Genomic DNA, 6,805 nt, shown 5'->3' on the forward strand with positions numbered 1-6,805 from the left:
ATTTCCAAGCTTTGCCATTTGTGGCTCTGATGTCGGATCGCCAATCTGCAAGGCCTGGTCAAAACTTCACTATGTCGACTTGAAAGCCCCTGGCTCTTGCTGCACTTCAAGATTCTTTGAGACCCCGAATCGAGGCCGCAAAAACATGAACATTTATCTTCAACCAATTTCGAGGAATCGCACCTCGTCTTCCAACTATTATAACTTTCCTCTCCGAGCTCCGTTTGATGAGCAATTAATTCATGTTAGCCCCATACACTGCATAGCACCTTCTCAAACTCTGTCAAGGCCCAAAAAATGCAAGATTGCACGACTTCCCATGCGATCAGGTGGGCACCAATCCGGTCCCCGACAAAATTTCAAATGGCCATAACCCGCAATCCATAGCTCTAATTTGCAATCTAAAAATACGGGCATGCTCCATAACTCGAGCACTACACATCCATACTGACATCCACTTGGCCTACTTGTCCACAGCTGCCCTGCCCGGCGAGGATCTGCAACGCACTGCACCTTCAAACTTCAATATCTTGGGCTTCGGAGCTCAGTTTGATGAGTCGTTTGGACCTGCTCCTTCAGCACCTCAAGCTCTACATTTCTAGGCCCAAATATTGCACCTTGAACCTCCTTCATCTGCTACCCAAATTAGCCCTTGTTGGAGCCTTTCTTGGCATGTAAACCGCATCATCCATACATATCCGTTGCTATCTGTCTGCCCAAGATCTTTATAGCTTCTCTAGCCCTTTGCCATGCATCTGCTAGCCTGCACATACCTGCCTATGCCATTTTCTGTGGTCGACCAACTTTGGCTGCACCATCGTTTGTCACCTTTGACATGGGGTTGCAAAATATCGTAGTGACAGTGGGCTCTCAAGGCGAAGTGAGTGTCTGCAACACAAACATGTGACATGGTTTGAGCAAGACCCGTGAGCACCACAATTCAAAATAACAGCAACATGCACTTGGGTTTTTGCAATCCAGTTACAATAATATAGGAGGGAAAATAGTGGAGCATGGTAGTTGTGAACAATGGTCAAACAACACCTTCAAGCTAGGGCTAAGAGAGAGAGTTACAATGCATGAAATGAGGAGGTAAGAGGTAGTGCTACCATCATAGTGTGGATGACTACTTGGACGCAAAGTGACTGACGACATTCACCATCGAGCACCAAGATTCAAAATAACATCAACTTGGAGTTGGGTTTTTACAATCTAGCTGCGATAGTATGAGAGGGGAAATAGTGGAGCGTGGAAGTTGTGAACAGTGGTCACACAACACCTTCAAGCTAGGGTTGAGGGAGAGAGTTATAAGGCACCAAATGAGGAGGTAAGAGGTGGTGCTACAATCAAAGTGCAGATGGCTGCTTGGGGTTAAAGTGACCGACTACATTCACCATCCCTCTCTCCCTCTCTCTCTCTCTCTCCCTCCGTGAAGAGGTGATCCTTTTCTTAGTTTGAGTGGGTGCTTTATCTGATTATCTCTTTGAATATAAGCACCATCAAGTACCCTCTCTCTCTCTCTCTCTCTCTCTCTCTCTCTCTCTCCATGAAGAGGTGAGCCTTTCCTTGATTTGAGTGGGTGCTTTATCTAATTATCTCTTTGAATATAAGCACCATCAAGTACCCTCTAGCCATAGATCTCCTCACTCTCTCTCATCCCCTCTCTCTCTATTATCTTAATTTAAGTGGATGATGTGGACGCTTTATCAGATTATCTGTTTAAATATAAGTGAGAAAATCTCCATGCTCCCAATAATTCTCCTTGCTTGGAAGCCACATATATCGGCACACATAAAGGGCATTCTATACGATGGATGTACTTGTTGAATTGTGGTCGGCTTTAGAGATCTCTCATTGCATGGGTTTCGAGCTTCCCTGTAAAAAGCTCGGCTATGGACTGATGATGGTTATGCGGTTGGTTGAGGATGCCATGGCCCTACTTGGGCATGGCTTGCTATGTAAATTCTTTGTGTTTAATACTATATACACTTACAGATTGTGAGTATTGCAAAAAAAATCCTTCCATCGATAAACCATGCGTAGTCTCCATTCTCTATCCAGCACCTATCACAGATAATGGGATAGAAAGAATCAAAAACCTGCATAGAATGAAACCAAATGATCTCTCTCTCTCTCACACACACACACACACAAAATAACGCACCATACCTTCTGTTGGGAACAATTTTCAGGTTGAAAAGGGTGGACTTGAGCTTATATAGCAACTCAATGTGAAATTCAACTAGCCGCAGCTCAAGGGAAGTTTAATTAAATGGTAGTGTCCGCAGCTCAAGGTGGTGAAATAGATTGGCAGCACAGTCAAGGGCAGGTTCAACAACAGCATCTATGGGTCCACAGCTCAAGGTGGCGATACAGTTGCGCAATGCAGCAATGCCGAGCTGGCAAGACAGTTGGCAGCGCACCAATGCCAAGCTGGCAAGATTGGGTAGTGCAAGACGGTTGCATCTTCAATCCTCTTTGATGTGGCACCGTTGAGAGTCGTCCAAGTGGCGTGCATGTTGACTTGCTGGGCCGGTTCAGCAGGTCATTTTCGACACTTAGTTTTTTTTTCCAACGGCCTCGGTTTGCACAAAAGGCCAAATGCTCAATCCAAAAAGGTGATTAAACACCAACAACGAGGTTTGACCTCGGGTACCCACGGTGAGAGACGCGATGCTCAACCACTACCATAGCCACAGTTGTTTGTTCCAAGCACGTGTTCAAACGGTTATATGGTTTAAATCGGGGGGGGGGGGGGGGGGGGGGGGGGGGGGGGGGGGGGTTTAAACCTTTTTAAATGGGGCCGGTTGCCGGTGGGCGGACCTCTCTGCCACGTCGGCAAAGAGTTCGATATCTAGGACGAGCCTCCTCTTTGGAATACTGCAAGGAGAAGGAGATTGCAAAGGTGGCTTGGCATGTTGTCCTTGATTGTAGAGAGAGAGAGAGAGAGAGAGAGAGAGAGAGAGAGAGAGAGAGCAAGATTGCAAATAGGCGGCTTGGCATGTTGGTCGTGATTGGAGAGAGAGAGAGAGAGAGAGACTCCCCATAGCCTGCAGTGCCTGTATACACGAATCAGTAAATCAATAATGTCCACATTCCATGCCTACATCCACAACTTGAAAGATCTAAGCTGATAGCGCACTGGAGAGAAAAAAAGAGCCAAAGTTGGATGGGGATGATATAGAGCCCAAGGTGAAAGAGAGAGGAGGAAGCGAGTCAGTTCAACGTTCAAGCATTGGAAAATGGCAAGGTAGATATATTGAAAGGCGCACACAAGTGCAAGGATTTGCAAGCAAAAAAAGTCCATACTCCAACCAATGAGCAGTTCTTTATATTTGGCAATGCACCTGTCTCTTAGGCCTGTGTCACACATGACCGGCGGCCATGGGTGAGGTGGAACAGTCTAACCGTGCCGCCCAAAGCATGTCGCTCATGAGAGTCCGTAGGCGCAGTCAGACGAAGCGGTGGAACAAGTGCGTGCGCAGGTCAATCTGCTCCAATCAAAATTCAAGAAAGATGGCATGGGCAGTTGTTGTAGGCGAGAGTTACCCCTCGGACATAAAGAAGGGGGTGACGGGCATGACTTGGAATTCCAGCTCACCTTGGCAACACCATGTCCACCGCACAGTGTGAGAGAAAAAGCTCGCAATGTTGGTTTTTATTGGACCCGCCTCCGCTTTGCCTTGTCCGTCCGCTCTCATCTGACAGGGGCCTTACTTGCCCACCCTCATCTTTAAGTTCCACGGGGCCCAACCATGGGATCAATAACTCTTGCTCAAAATCAAGGGCGCTCGTAGATCTCGGCCGTCGATGCGTAAAAACTAAACTCGGGATCCCGAGTTTAGTTTTTTTATGGTGGGGTCCACAAAAACTAAACTCGGGATGCCGAGTTTAGTTTTTATGTTGAAATCTACTGTTTTAAATTTAAGTTTATGAAAAAACACATCTATTTCAAGAAAGCGCACGCGGGTGTGATGGTTAAGGCCCCAAACTCTCAAGCTAGTGGTTAGGGCTCAAATCCCAACTGGGGAGAGGGGGGCATCCCGAGATTAGGCCCCCCGTGGCCGATAAAACTTGAACTCGAGATCCCAAGATTAGTTTTGAAAAATCTAAACTCGGGCTCCCGAATTTAGTTTAGCATATTGATGGTCCACATTGATCTTTCACTTGGGACCATTGATCCCATGGTTGGGACCCCGTGGCACTTAAAGGGGAGGCTTGCCTACCCCCCCCCCCCCCCCCCCCCCCCCCCCCCCCCCCCCCCCCCCCCCCCTCTCTCTCTCTCTCTCTAGTTTTAACTCCTAGCATTATCCCTCTTCTAGTTTGCTATTTGCATACATGCCACTCATGCAACCGCTTCAGCTCCATCTTCCATCGAATACATGCATGGCCTATGTCTATCTGTAGAGCCTTGTCTCCCCATGATCTCTACCCATAATTATCCACTAGGAAGGTTATGCTCCACTCTAGTAAGAATAACCATTAAAGATTAAACTAAAATCAAAATATTGCTTGAATTTCTTCATGGTGGAATGATTAAGACTTGAGACTTGAGACATTTTACAGGAAAATCGAAACATTCATAAAGGTCAACAATGTTTCTTAAATCTGTATAAAACTCCAATAATCTAAATTAAATACTCTCCCTCAATGCGACACCATTTAAGAAAAAAACATATTTATAGTGCACCAAAATGAGTATAAAAACAAAATCATCTAAAGAGGAATACAACCTCATGAAAAGAATTACAAACAAAAACAATGTTGTTGTTATCAGGCTTCTCTTACAAGTATTTGTCTTCCTCATCTCAAGATTCATATACACTTCAGTATTTGTGCTTCTATGACACTAGGGAAGATGCTAATACTTTATGGATTGCTTTTCTAAGAGCTCCTAGAGAGTACCTATTGGTTCAAGATTCTACACAAATCCTGCTGTTATTATCAAAATCTTTTAACATGGTAGTGAAAGGCTCCTCACGGACCAAGAATAGAGTGATTTCCATCTCTGCAAATGATTGCTTGCTCATGTCCTCTCAAAACAAGTTGACTCTGTAAGTAAACAACAAATTTTGCGAGTACAAACTTATAAAGTACAAAATGATATCATTCTAAACACAGCTTTATTGTTTTTTGTTGAATTTTTCTATTTTTAAGTCTCATTATCAATAAAAATAATAAAAAATACCCAAAAATGACTATTTTGGATGATTTTCTGATAGTATATTTACACTCATTGGGAAGATATTATCAATGAATTTTCTCTTGATGATGAATTATAAAAACATTGTTAGGTAATTTTACAAAAAAATTAGTGACAACTATACAAAGAAGAAATTAGAAGGAGAATCTTTGATAACTCTCTATAGATAACACAACTTACTTGCATTGTGAGACTCAATCACATGCTACACAACCATAGATGGCACACCAAAGCCATCAACAAAATAACGCACCCCAATGTTATGAGGTGTGAAACCCTAAACATTGAAAGCCATATTTAGTTAATTCTCTCGAGCATGATAAAGGTAAAGATAGAGATGATGTTAAGCTCACTACAAGGGTAGTTTTCTTACCATTCTATCTTTATGTTGGAGGTGAACCCTTGCAATGCCCACTCACTATTCACACCCTTGAAATGCCCACTCACTATTCACACCTCCTAATGTTGTGGTATGCAAGTCATGTGAGCTTATACTTTTGCCACCTTTGAGAGTAGAGGTTTCCACGTAGTGTGAGTGAATGAAAGTAGGAGGCGTAGAACCTTGTTTCATGTTGTAATGGAGGTGAGAGAAGGGAGAGCAGCTAGCTTAGTGTGAAACTATGTGGTGGACAAGGGGAAGAGATGAGGGAGGATCTTGCTTGGTGCTACAATGGAGGTGGAAGAAAGTTAGTAGAGAGATAATGCTGGACTATAGGGGGTGCATGTGGTTTTTGCAGCAATGGAGAGCTTGGAAAAGGGTTTGTAGAGAGAGAAAAACACTTTTTAGTTATGGAATAGGTTTGGAAAGACTTTGGAGGGTGGGAGATGATGTTTTGAATTTATTTATTTTTTAATTGATTTTTTACACGTTTTTTACTTTTAGAGGTCAAAAATGCTTTTTTGACCATGAAATAGGTTTGGGGACCTTTTAACAAGGGAAAACAAGAAGTTTGAATTTTTTTAAAAAATAATTTTTAGCGTATCTTCAAATCCGGGCCAAAAAGGGGGGAAAGAGGTCAAAGTGGTCCCCCCCCCCCCCCATCCTTTCCCCTAGCCACCTCCCTTACCTTCTCACTAGGTAAGAGGTCATTAAGAGGTGTAAGGCTACCTTGTCCCCCTACTTTTTTGAGGGTATAGAGTGTATCCAACACCCTCTTCCTATTGACTGGCCTCTGATTAACATTAATCCCGATGGTGCAAGATATGATGGAATGACAGGGATCGGGATGAGTTGGTTCTTCTTTGGATCAGAGCATGGCAAGGGAGAGCACGATGGTGCAAGTGCAATTGTGAAAAGAACGACCCATGGATAATTGAAGCCTAATGGAGCTATTCTAAAGTGTGCAGCAGATGTGGTTTCTTATTGCCAAGCAAACATGTCAAAGGGAGCACCACCTGCATCATATCCTGCAAAAGATAGGGAATGTGCCCGTGTGTTTTGGGAGGTCAAATTAGGGGATGTGAATAGGGAAGTCAAGTGGAATTGTGCCACTACTAAAGAAACTTTCTCTTTGCATGCCTTCCATGGTCACAACTTGGAGGATCCAACTTCCCTTGCAACGAGACCATTGGCATGCTTCTGTGATGTATGCAATGTGCACT

Source organism: Adiantum capillus-veneris, chromosome 13, assembly GCF_014529385.1.
Source record: "Adiantum capillus-veneris isolate H3 chromosome 13, ASM1452938v2, whole genome shotgun sequence".
NCBI lineage: Eukaryota > Viridiplantae > Streptophyta > Polypodiopsida > Polypodiales > Pteridaceae > Adiantum > Adiantum capillus-veneris.